The sequence below is a fragment of the Canis lupus genome, chromosome 6 (assembly GCF_003254725.2).
Source record: "Canis lupus dingo isolate Sandy chromosome 6, ASM325472v2, whole genome shotgun sequence".
Lineage (NCBI taxonomy): Eukaryota > Metazoa > Chordata > Mammalia > Carnivora > Canidae > Canis > Canis lupus.
This window is the reverse complement of record NC_064248.1, coordinates 77,094,278-77,107,164: the sequence shown is the minus strand read 5'-3', so window position 1 is coordinate 77,107,164 and position 12,887 is coordinate 77,094,278. Positions and strand designations below refer to the sequence as shown.

General features: G+C 62.5%; 1 protein-coding gene across 3 annotated transcripts in view; it reads right to left on the bottom strand.

Moving 5' to 3' along the window:
- GNG12 (G protein subunit gamma 12) overlaps positions 1-12,206 on the bottom strand; it is an 80,253-nt gene extending 68,047 nt beyond the window's left edge. Inside the window, exon 1 of one of the 3 annotated variants that reach the window (XM_025418024.3) lies at positions 12,075-12,206. The gene's annotated coding sequence lies outside the window, so the exon portion shown is untranslated. Of the gene's footprint in view, positions 1-11,341; positions 11,452-12,074 lie in introns of those variants that run through there. The other 2 variants (XM_035717936.2, XM_035717935.2) reach the window with 2 other exon arrangements.
- Positions 12,207-12,887: the final 681 nt, after the last annotated feature.

Below are 12,887 nucleotides of genomic sequence, written 5' to 3'. Positions count from 1 at the left end.
CAGGCAGGTGTCCAGGTGGCCCTCGGCATGGACGGTGTGAGCCATTGGTACCAGCGGGCCAGGCGGGCCCTGGGGAGGTGTCCTGAGGTCCTCCAGCCCGGTCCTGCCGCTCAGCCATCCCGGCACAGGCGGGGCCGAGTGCTAAGCGGTTGTGAGCCTGGCCAGCACCCACAGACCCCAGCTCGCGGGGAGGAGTCAACGGGGCTGCACACAGCAGGAAGCAGGAGGCCTGGGTTCCGAGCTCTCCCTGCCCGTAGCCAGCTCTACGACCCAGGACGAGCGGCAGCAACGCTACAGAAAGAGCCTCAGTTTCCCCATCTGTGAGGAGGGGGTTACTGCTTGGCCGGTGCCTGAGTCCACGCGGGCTTTATAGCAACCCGGCAGACCAGGAGGGGAGGAGGGGGGAGGAGGGAGGGGAGGAGGGAGGGGAGGAGGGGGAGGAGGGAAAAAGAGGGAGCAGGAAGGAGGGAGGTGGGTGGGGAGGAGGGAGGGGAGGAGGGAAGGGAAGAGGAAGGAGGGAGGGGGAGGAGGGAGCAGGGAGGAGGGTGGCGGGGCAGGGGAGGCAGCAGGAGGGGTGCGCTGGGGTCTCAGGGGGGCCTTCCTCATGCGGCACCGCAGGAACCCACTTTGCCTCCAGCACCGTCTGTGGGGTAAGTGCTGGGGCCGCTCCCCTCGTGGTGACGGGAGGTGGGGACACTGAGCGAGGACGGGCGTCGGGCGTCGTAAGCAGCACAGCCTTGAACCGACACCCTAACCGCTCGCCCGCCCGTGACGCCTGGGGGGCTGCTGGACAGGAAGTGACTACTCAGCCCCAAGGTCTAGAGGAATCCCGGTGGCCTCCGTGCGAGGGTTGGGCCAGCTGGGAGGGCAGGGCAGCGCCGGTGAGGGCGGGACCGGGGCCGCTGAACCTGGCCCGGGCGCCCTCCAGCCCGGCTCCTTGTGAGCACCCACGGACTCGACTCCTTTTATTCACCGGGTTCCTGGTTTGCTGCGACGGGCTACGACTCGGGAACAGCCTCCCAGGCGTCCCCCCAGGTGCTGCCCCCGCCCCCCCCCGCCCGGGTTTTCACGCAGGCTCCGTGGGGGACACAAGGGATTCAATCTGGTCCCACTGCTGAGCCAGCCAAGGTCCAGCTCTTCACCTCCAGAGGCCAGAGGGCCGCAGCCCGGCCCGAGGTCCAACTCTCTGAGCGCAGCTGAGTCACCCTGGCAACAGGCCCGTCCTTGGGTGGGGCCCAAGAGTCACCCGTTAACAGAACAGAACAGTGTTTATCACTCTCCTCACTTCAAAATTCCCAGAGTTTTAGGAACTGGGTGCCAGGAATGGGATGAACCCCAAATACGCGTATTATGAACCAGGGAGCCGTTCACGGCGGCACCCCCGGGGTAGGGCACTGACAGCACCTGCTGGACGACGGAAGATCATTTCTGAACTTGATAAAATCCGAGGAAACGATGAAGAGACAGGACGTTTGTCCTCAATGAGCTAAGCCGCCAGCGGCAAAGACCCCCGTGAGTACCAGGCACGTCACGGGGCACGTGTCCTCCGTGTTCCCTCCCCTCCAGTGCATGGACCTGGAGGCCCCGTCCCTGTCACGCGGTGCCCCAGGGACTGTGAAGAGCACAGACTTCGGGGTCACGCCGGCTTCCAAGCAAGACGCCACCACCCGCGGGTTCTCCCGCAGTTCTCGGCCTCGCCCACCTCGCTTCCTGGCCCGTCAGGGCAGCCAGCACCGCCGACCTGGGGGGCGACCGCAAGGAGGACCCGGAGCTCCGAGCGCGCCCTCGTCGTCAAGCTGACTCCTGGAACACTATCTGCTGCCAAACGCACCGAACTGTGTGAACGGCTTCCACTGCGGTTCAGGATGCGGGGCTGGACGTGAACAGGGTGATCCCACGCCAGTGCTAGGAGTCCTCAGCGCCCGAGCGCCTGCGGCCCACGCGCTGAACGTTTACGTCGTTTACGTACATCAGTGACCGATTCCTCAGCTCAAGATCGTGTTTCGTCAATTCTAAGGATACTGTGTTGACGTCCCCGATGCCGGGACGACCAAGGACCCAGCCTGGTCCCCCAGAGATGCCTAATGTCCTCGTCCCTGGATCCCGTGACTATATGACACGGTAAAGAGACTTCACAGCTATAATTAGGGCCACCCCCTTAATACAGGGGGTAGGGGCGGCGTCTGGATTATCCGGGTGGGCCCACCTGAAGCAAACGATCCCCTAAAAACAGAACTTTCTCTTGGCTGGAGGCAAAGATGAAGCAGACGGAGGCCGAGCGTCCTGCGGAGAGCCCAGGCCGGAACGGCTGCCCCCACCAGGCCCGTGTGACCCGGGGCCCCAGGCAAGGACCCCAGGAGCACTCACCTCCCGTGGGTGGAGCGCCCGCAGGTGCCAGGTAAGCCGGGACCGGGATGGAAGCTGGTCCAGCGCCTGTCCTCGCGGAGCGGGCGCCCAGCCGCAGACGGAAGCCCCGAGACCGCCCACTGCCCGGGTTCCGGCACCGACACGCGGGGCGGAGGGCGGGCACCCGGCCGGGCCACTCCTCCTGGCACCTCCCGGCCTCCGCCGCGTGAGCCCCAGGAGGGAGATCCGAGCGGCGCGGCGCTGCCGTGACCTCCTTCCTTCCGTCCGTCCGTCCTAGGAGACAGAGGTGGCCGGACGCAGGACGGGCCTGTGCAAGGCCGACGAGCACACCGAGGACACCACGGTCGCCTGTTTGCTGAGCCACGATTTCTCTGTTGATGGATTTTATTCTTAAAAAGAGGACAACTGGCCTCAGGAGAGCACGCCCACCCCAGGGCTGACGCCAGGGCCCTCGAGGGCAAAGGCGAATCTGCGACGTCAGGCCCAGGGTCGTCGCCGAGCCCGAGCCCCGGCCGCTCTCCTTCCACCGCACTTCGGGACGGACGGGTGGACGATGGGGGGTTGACAGCTCCCTGAGGCTGAAGTCAAGGCCAGAGCAAGAGCCCAGTTCAGCGTAAAAAAACAAAAAACGCGGCGTGTAGAGCCTTTCAGGGCGTACACATCGATAGAAAGCTCTAGATTTCTTTAAAGATCCCGCAGGAAATGCCACTGGAGTTGGCGTACGCTCAACCCCGTCTCCTGCTCCCGTTTGAGGGGGAAAAGCTCCCGAAGCTCGTCCTCACGGCGGTTCTGGACGAGCCCCAGCTCCACGACGCCACTGGCCCCAAACTAGTCCCGAATCAGACGCCAGCGCTGGGCACGAGACCCTACTTTCCACTTCCCTCGGTTTGCGCTGACAGCTTGGCAGCCCCGGGACCTCGGGCCCGAAAGAGCGAGCACGTCCGAAGCCCGTGTCTAAGGGGCTCGGCGGGCAGCGTGGGCGACAGGCCGGTGTCCGGGGGGAAGGCCGGCAGGTGCCCGCAGGAGGGTGGCCGGGCTCCGACGCGGCCCCAGGCGCCCACCTCGCTCCTCCTTCCGGGCCATCCAACAGCTGCAAGTTCCCACTTCTCAGCAGGCCGAGGGCACGGGGCCGATGCGGGGCTTGCCAGGGGGCCGGGGGCAAAGGCCGGGCCGCACAGTTGCCGGAGGGAAGTGCAATGAGTCAGCCCTCCCGGCGGGGGTCACGGGCCGGCTCGCGTGGCGTCTGGGAACCGGTCCTCCAGCTGCACCTGCAGAGGCACGAGGACCCGCACAGCCCTGGGCGTAAGGGCGGGAGGCCGACTAAAGCAGGGCGCAGGGGGTCGGGCCGTGTGGGGCAGAGAGGCCGGCTGCAGGTGTGGGAAGACCTGGGGGCGCGGAGGCAGAGCAAGCCGCCTGGGCATCACCGTTACCCGTGGCTGAGGGCTCGGGGCCGGATAAACACATGCCCTATTAGGAGAAATGACGAGGGGCGCCCAGTGGCTCAGGCGGGACCGCGTGGGACTCCTGCCCCGGATGCTGGGCTCAGGCTCCACCCTGGGCGTCGAGCTCGCTGCACAAAACAGCCCCAGAGCGGAGAGGCTGGACGAGCCATTTGTCACAGGAGCGTGGAGGAGGGGACAGGACAGGCCGGGAAGACACGTGTCCTGGGAGGACGTCGGCTCAGAAGGGGTGCAGGAAACCGCAGGGGCAGGGAGGCCCGCAGGGCATCAGGAGAGAAACCCCGGCCAGGGTGCGGGTGAGTGTGGCCCCCGGCACCTGCACCTCCCCTGCCGGGTGCCCTGTGGGCGTCCCTGGGCCCTGGTAGTGGCCGCGGCCGGGGACACGGGACAGCAGGAAGTGGGAGGAAGAGGCAGGGACGCCGGGCCCCTCGCCCCACAGGGCAGCCGGCCACGGTTGGGTGGTAAGGGCCGCAGCAGGCTGCTCAGCGGATCCGCAGGTTCCGAGAGCGGGGACGGGGGGCAGGTGCACAGGACACGCTGCTGGCTGCAGATTCCTGAGGCTCGGGCCTCCGGGAATCCCACGGAAGCCGAACCATCCCCGGGAATGCAACAGGTGGCTCCGCAGGCTGGGAAGCCCGAGGGGAATCCGCCTGGTGTGTCTGGGGATCTGCGCGGCGGGAACGAGGCCACGGGGGACCAGGGTAAAAGGCAAAAGGCATCTACGCTCCCGTGGCCGAGAGCCCGCACGTCTTCCTCGTCACACACGCGCTGCCTGTCTGTACGGGGCAGGTGGCCCGAGGCCCCAAGCGCACCTGCGCCCCCGCCACGCACAGGGGTTCAAGGCGGCCCTGGCAGGAAGCCTCGATTCAGTCCTTCCACTAGGTGGCCGGGCGTCCGCCTCTCCCGACAACCTGAGCAGCCAGTGGGGACCTTACCCTCCCGTGCAAAGCCCCGTGGCCTTGTGTGCAGGTCGCAGTCTAAGAATTCAAAAGATTAAAAAAAAAAAAAAAGAATTCAATAGATTTCAACAGTCTGGGTGCAGGACACGCACCAAGTCGGCTGCTTTCCACGCTTTTCCAATTTGCCTGAGATTCAGGTCGAATGAACCCGGTGTGACAGTTTTCTATCAACGAGGTCCTCACTGAGCCTCACTAAAGTCCATGCAGCTTTTGGGTTTTGAGTCCTCTCTCCATCCTTGGATTCACTGGCCCGTGTTGATAGCGAAATTGTGTTGCTCCCCTGCAATGATTTTTTTTTTTTTTCTGCAAAAAGCAGGCAAGCTTTGAGGTCATCACAAGTCCCAGGCAAAGGGTCCCAGTGAGAGCCAGGGTTTAACGTCCGGGGCTCAGGGACACCGTGACCCCATAGCATCTGCAACTAAATAAAAGCCCGGTTATTCTCTACTGGTAACGTGGAGATCCACTGCCGGGGGTCACGTGGTCTGCACACGGCCCCTCAGAGCGAGCCCTCCAGCAGGTAGACAGTCGGCAGTGGACCGACAGCCCACGCCAGCGAGCGTTTGTGATGCCGCCACCCCGGTACCCCGAGCCTACACCCCTGTCCTGGGCCAACCTCAGGGGGCCCTGTGTCAGGCGACGGGGACTGAGGACGAGGATCATGCACGCGGTAAGGAAGCCAGGTCTCTGCCGTGACCCCCGGGGCGTGGAAACCACAGAGGTTCACCGAGCAGACCCTAAAAGACGTTTTTAGCTACTAATCTCCCGCGGAATCAGAAGCGCCCGCAGTCGCGACCGGCCGCCACACCCTGGCTTTTCTCATACAAACCTCTGAAAGGCAGACCCAGGACAAGGCAACAGAGACCCTCCCTGGCAGAGGAGGGCAAGCAGACCCTCACTCTTACGGGACCCGATAAAGCCTGATGTGACAAACCGAACGCTGAAGTCGCACTAGAAACGATTTTTAAGACACTTGGCAACTCACGGAAAAACCCAGCTGTAGCGGCCTCCAGTGCCCCCGCCCGCTGCCCTGGACGCCGCCCGCCCGCTGCTCCGGCCCTCGGGCCCAGCGGGGACGACGGGGCCTGGGCGGACGAGGTTGAGAACAGGACGTGGCCGGTTTCTTCACCGGTACCCTCAAGGCCTCCCTGGGCGTCCAGCCGTGGGAGACTTTACGGCCCACGTCAGGCCTGTGGGTGTCTGAGGCGACTTCTCGGCGCCGATGGAGAAGCCCCTCCGGGCGGGATGAGAATCGGGAGCCTCCTTCCCGTCTCCTCCTGGGTGTGACTGGTGGCTTCTGCATGGGACTCCCAGCCCCCGTCCCCAGCCCTTCCCTGGATGCACCTGCAGGGCAGCTCCGGGCAGCTGTGCCGACTGCATGGACGCGGGGTGGGAACTACTCGGGGTCAGACCCTGGTCTGGGCTCCGCGGGACCCTCGGCCTCCTTGTGAGGGCTGAGCGAGGTCGTACAGGTGACGGGCTCAGATCTGGGCCCAGGACACAGAACAGCTCAGGTATGGACACACCGTGGTGCTCTAAGCACCTTCCTGTTAGACCAAGTGCACCTGCGTCTCCCTCGGGAATGTCCCGTCCTGGAGACACGTGGCAGGCGAGGGCCACGCGCGTTAGGGCAGGGCCCAGACCCTCCAAGTGACCATTTCCAACCCATCTCAACGTTGGGAGGCTGGGTCTGCATGCGAACCTTAATTCCAAACATATCTTAAGACGATAAACCTACGGGGGCACCTGGCTGAGCGGCCAACCCTCGGCTTTGGCTCAGGCCCGGGACGGAGCCCCCGTTGGGCTGCGCTGGGAAGGGAGTCTGCAGCAGGACTCGCCCTCTCCCTCTGCTTCTCCCCCACTCTCTCTCTCTAAGGTAAATAAGTAAATCTTGGGGGGGGGGGTGAGAAAAAGATAAACCTACAAAATTCTGAAAGGGCCTCTCTTTCACTGCCAAACAACTCTCATTACCTACCAAGGTTTTAATATTTCAGGACCTTCAACTGCTACTCAACCTGTTTGTTTTTTTTTTTCCTAAAACAAAATCCTGCTATTTGCGCCCAATAAACCAGAGTTTTTACTGAGTTACCGTTACACAAGGGGACTTCATACACACACACACACACTCATTGCAGAAACTGGATAGAAAAGAGGGAAAGCACCAGAATCCCACCATCCACTGGTCTGTATTTTCTGCTAGACTTTTTCATCTGCATGAGCTTTTTTGCTGAGCTGGCTAGAATTGTTAATAATGCACTGTGACTGTGCACACCGCCCTTCCCCTACCTGACCCACCCTAACATAGGACTTTGTGCGTTAGTGACTTCCAGTGTATCAATAAGAAAGGAAAATGGGATTGAGATCTGGAATTTGTTGAACGAATTAGTGTAGCAATCCATTCCACATTTTAAAAAATGCAATAACAATTGCCTAATTATATTCTCTTACTTTGTTAGCACAGTTTGGCAGGACTTTTTAAATTACCGAGCTTCTTTAGATTTGGGGGAAACATTAGAATTTCCTATAATTGTTTTCCTGGTTATAAGAGCAATACATGCTCATTATATAATATTCAGAAAGAGAAAATCTCAGGAAGTAATAATTTAACATTAATATTTGTTGAACACAGACTATGTGTCACTCGCTGTTCTAAACGCTTTAGGTAGATTCACTGATTTAACTGTCACAACACGTCGTGGAAGCAGGAAGGGAGGAAGCAACTTGCCACACTCTGCACACCTAGAAGCATAAGCCGGGAATCCATCACCGTGCTAAGAGGTTGTAGGAGTGAAAAGAATCAATTATTTATTCAATCAGCTCCTTCACTGCTTCAGAGTATAATGTCACGGGCAAGAAACAATTCATAGTAACACCGTACCCTTTAACAGTCATGCAAAAATATCACACGGCACCGTTTCTGCATCCCTGCGGGACACTGAGTAAAGCGAGGCGTCCTCTGTTAGGGGAGCTACCATTCCGATCCGCCCAACCCCCGCACCTGTAGCCGTCAGGGATGAAACAGGTGCTTAAGACGATTTGGTTTAAAGATGGAAGCATCTCTCTTAAATTTCGCGAATGATTCAACAATGCGGCGAGTCCTCGAATCAGCCGAATACCCGCGCGCGCAAACGTTCGCAACCAGTCACGACACCTTTACGAGACGTTCACAAAAAGCTCCCCATCGGTCCTAAACACGTCTGATGGCTTATCAGTTGGCACTGAACGTCGGTTCATGAAACAGAACTGGAAACTCTTAGGCCACATTTCTTTCATACTTTAATTAAAAATCATACTTGGCTAAAGATAAATATTTCTGTTCCTGGTGTAATTTCCTACCCAGGGCTAATAAACACAACTTTTTAAAATATAAACTCTCTTTAAATTTAATTTTTTATTTTTTTAAAGATTTCATTTATTTAATCATGAGAGGCAGAGACACAGGCAGAGGGAGAAGCAGGCTCCACGCATGGGGCCTGATGGGGGACTCGATCCCGGGTCTCCAGGATCATGTCCTGGGCCGAAAGCAGGCCCTAAACGGCTGAGCCACCCAGGGATCCCCTCTTTAAATTTAAAATATGATTAATAATTCATGTTTCTGACTGCCTGGCTCTAAAACTACTATATGACTATAACTTCAGCACTAAAAGCATATTAGATTAATCTATTAATCGCAATTATTCACACCACTGTGGTGGAATCACAACGCGTATATATACAGGTATCTGGTACCTCCAGACAGATAGAGAGCTCTATCGACAAAATCAGGCAGCTTCTTTGGAATTTAACATAGCTCTCCCTCGCATTTCCAGGAGGCTTAAACTGGCGTCTTGTAATTTACCCAAAAGCCTGCCGCTGGAGTAAGCTAGAGAAGTAAAATATCTAATCATGTTGACTGTTAACTGTGTGTTAGGTGCCGTCGACGTGTTTTGCAAAGATTGTTCCGTATATTTCCATAAAAATCCTTGAACTAGAGACCAGTATCATCCCCATTTTACAAATCAGACTTAAAAGATTAACTAATATTCCCATCTAGGGGAATGGAGTTTCTGCAACCAAAATTCATACTCCAAACCACTGTTAAAGGGCTTCTCTTCCAAATCAGGCCTCAAAAAAAAAAAAAAAAAAAAAACAAAAAATCTGACTTCTACAACTCACCTCCCTAAATTCAGCTTCAACTGACATACAAAACTCACACACACACACACAAAACAGCACAAATCTGACAATTTATCTAGCAATGACATGCTTCTGTTCGAAATTTTTATTTTTTTTCTTTTCAGAGAGGTTTTCAACATGGAAAACAAAGTTAATCTGGCATTAGGGAACCATTTCCTCCGGTGTTTTGACTAGGAAGCTCTTTGCTGTCCCAACTTGACAAACCACCCATGTCCTTCAACAAGTGAGAGCACAAGCCCAACACCACCCATCTCGGCCTCGGCCTCGGAGGCTAATCTTCCAGACCAGATCGCAGCTGGCTCCGCGGAAAGATTCACGATATCAATCTTTTCGGTCCCTTGTGAAACACAGTTTCACATTTTTACGTATTTGTACACGAATTCCAATGCCGTCGTCCAATACCTAGGGGAGAACCTGGGTCAAACGCAGTAAAAACACGACGACATTTTTTTATGAGGCCCAAACACGCAGTTGTTAAGACTGTTGAGCACTTTTTGGACTGAAACCAGGCTTTTATGGTGCTAGTTCACTGTGAGGGGAGCCAAGGGACTGAACATTTGATCCCAAAGTCCTTTTATCACTAAAGAGTCTATAAAATGTTTGATTACTTTAAAAAGATTATGTGTGTGTGAATCATATGTTTGTTGAAAAACAGGAGGCTTGTTCATACACACAATTTGGCCTTAAAAAAAAAAAAAGAAAAAACACCCCGAACCCCAAACAGCTCTTTAGGGGACTGGGATTGTTTGGGAGACAGAGGCCCCCGCTGCGGTCACTCGGTGCCCCGCCCTCCTGTCCTCCAGGTGGGGCCGTGACCTGCGGAGGGAGAAGGGGGGGAGCCGAGGGGGAGGGGGAGGGGGAGGGCGAGGGGGAGGGGAGCCGGGCACACCTGCGGGCGCCGGGAAAACAGCCCAGCCCAATCGGGCTTGCAGGCCGCGGACCCCGACCCCGACCCCGACCCGACCCAGACTTGACTTGACCCGACCCTGACCCCGGCCCCGACTCGACCCCGACCGGACTCGACCCGACCCAGACTCGACCTGACCCGACCCCGACCCCGGCCCCGACTCGACCCCGACCGGACTCGACCCGACCCAGACTCGACCTGACCCGACCCCGACCCCGACCGGCACTGGCGGCCCCCGGGACGCATCGCAGTCGGTCGGTCCGCGCAGGTACAGCGGCCGCGGGAGGGGCCCGGCGGGAGGGGGCTCGGGCTTCCAGGGCCGCGTCTGTGCAGCACGACGCCCGCCCCGGGACCGCGGACCCCGCCGCATCGGTGCCCCTCGGGGTCCCGCCCCTCCGGCCCCGCGCCCCAGGTCGTGCCCCTGGCCCCTCTCCTCCGGGCCCCCGCGCCCCAGGTCGCGCCCAGGCCCCTCTCCTCCGGGCTCCGCGCCCCAGGTCGCGCCCCAGGCCCCTCTCCTCCGGGCCCCGCGCCCCAGGTCGTGCCCCAGGCCCCGCCCCTCCGGGCCCCGCGCCCCAGGTCGCGCCCCTGGCCCCTCTCCTCCGGGCCCCGCGCCCCAGGTCGTGCCCCAGGCCCCGCCCCTCCAGGCCCCGCGCCCCAGGTCGCGCCCCTGGCCCCTCTCCTCCGGGCTCCGCGCCCCAGGTCGTGCCCCAGGCCCCTCTCCTCCGGGCCCCGCGCCGGGTCCCACGCCCCAGGTCGTGCCCCAGGTCCCGCCCCTCCGGGCCCCGCGCCCCAGGTCGCGCCCCTCCGCGGGGACCCCGAGCTCGCCCCGGGTACGGAGGGCCGCGGTCCCGGCGTGCGGGCGCCCTCGAGGCCCCAAGGGCCGCGCCGTCGCCACCAGCACGGGCTGCGGTCCCTGCGCCGCCAGGGTCCCGACGGGGCTCCCGGAGCACGGGCTCGGCCGCCTGGCGCCCCGCGCCCCGCCCCCGCCCCCCGCCCCCCGCCGGCACCACCCCGAGGCCTCCGGCTGCCGCGGCCCGAGGGACCTGGGGCCTGGGGCCTCCCCGCAGACCCGCGCCCTCCCGCCCGGCCCGGGAAGGAGCCGAAGGGAGCGCGCAAGGGGGGCGTGGCGCCCGGGCCGCCCCGGGGCAGCGCTGGGAACCCCGGGCCGCCCCCGCCCGCGCCCCCGCCCCCGCCCCGTCGAGGGCCAGCGCCGTCCGCCCCGGCCCCGCGCCCCTCCCCCTCCCCCCTCCCCCTCCGCGTCTCGGCGCCCAGGCCCCGACCAGTCCCCCGCCCTCCGGGACGCGCTCGCTCCCTCCCTCCCTCCCTCCCTCCTTCCTTCCTCCCTCCCCTCCGCTCCCCTCCCTCCCGCTCCCTTCCCAGCGCCCGGAGCCCGGCCGCCCCCGCCCGCCCCGCCCGCCTGCGCCCCGCGCCCCCCGCGCCCCCGCGCCCCCGCGCCCCCGCGCCCCCTCACTCGCCTGCCGCTGCGCCGCCGCCGGGGACTCGGGCTCCGCGGGCTCCGGGACGGGCCGACCTGTCCTCCGCCTCCTCCTCCGGCTCCTCCGGGCGCCGGCTCCGCCTCGCTGCCCTCGCTCGCTCGCTCGGGGAGGCGGGGCGCACGGCTCGACGGGCGGGGCGGCGGCGGCCCCGGCTCCCTCCCGGCCTCCCTCCCGGCCTCCCTCCCGGACGCCCTGCCCCGCCCTCCTCCGCCCTCGCCCCGCGCCTCTCCCCCGTCCTCCCCTCCCTCCCTCCCTCCCTCTCCCCTCCCGCCCCTCCCCTCCCCTCTCTCCCGTCCCCTCCCTCCCCTCCCCCTTACTCCTCCCCTTCTCCCCCGTCCCCTCCCTCCTCCTCCCCCTTACCCCTCCCCTTCTCCCCCCCTCCTCCTCCCTCTGTCCCCCACTCCCCTCTCCCCTCCCTCTTTCCCGTCCCCTTTCCCTCCCCTCCTCCTCCCTCTCCCTCCCCCCTCCTCCTTTCCCCTGTCTCCCTGTCCCCTCCCTCCTCCTCCCTCCCTCTCCCCCCTCCTCCCTCCCTCCCTCCCTCCCTCTCCCCCTCCCCTTCCCTCCCTCTCTCACTCCCCCTTCCTCTCCCCCTCCCCTACCCCTCTCCCGCCCTTCCCCCCCCCGCCCGCCCCCTCCCCCCCACCCCCTCCCCTCCCCCCCCCCCCCCCCGCCCGGACCCCCGCCCCGAGGCCCGTGCGGACTCCGCGCTCACCCGCCGGCCTCGCCTCGGCCCTCGCGGGCTGCCAGCCCCCCCAGGAGCTGGGCCTGGCTCCAGGAATGTCTTAAGAAAACAGTCACAGTCCGATTTAAAGGGCCCTGGGGCCACGGGGACGTTTCGTTTCCCAGAAAACGGTGCTGGATCCGCGAACCGCGATTGCGGACCTGGAAGCGCGAGCCCCGCGGCTCCTCCGTCCGTCCGTCCGTCTGTCCCGGACCCTGGGCTCCCGCCGGCCGCGAACTCTGGGTTCGGCGGGGATCGGCCCAGGGGCGGGAGAAGCCACCCGTGTGGACCGAGGCCAGACCGTCGGGCCGGCAGGTGCTGGGCCCCGAGCTGGCGCTGAGCTGGTGCAGACGCAGGTGAGGCCGCCGAGGCCTGCAGAGCCCAGAGGGGTGGAAAGAGGCGGGGCAGAGGGCTTGCCGGCCAGCAGACCTCCGCTGACCCCCGGGGTTTGCTTTCTTGTCTGACAGGGAGAGGACACAGGAGAAGGTGAGGCCCGAGTGGGTCACTTGGAACCGGTGTGGGCAGAGTGTGGTGCATCGGTGAGGGACGTCTGCGTGTGGACCAGAAGGGAGGCCCAGGGCAGCCGTGGCCCGGGGCTGCAGGAGGGGACAGTGTGCGGCTGGACGCCCTGGCCCGGGCTGTGGGCCCAGCAGCCTGACTGCTCCTCAGAACCCTCAGCCGCTGGACTTGCTGCACGCACCCTGGCCCCCAGCCACCGACACCGGCCACCGAGCACACGGAGCTACAGAGTGGGTTCCTGGCCGCCTGGCAACCCCAGGGTGGCCCCTGCCGGCTCCAAAGCTC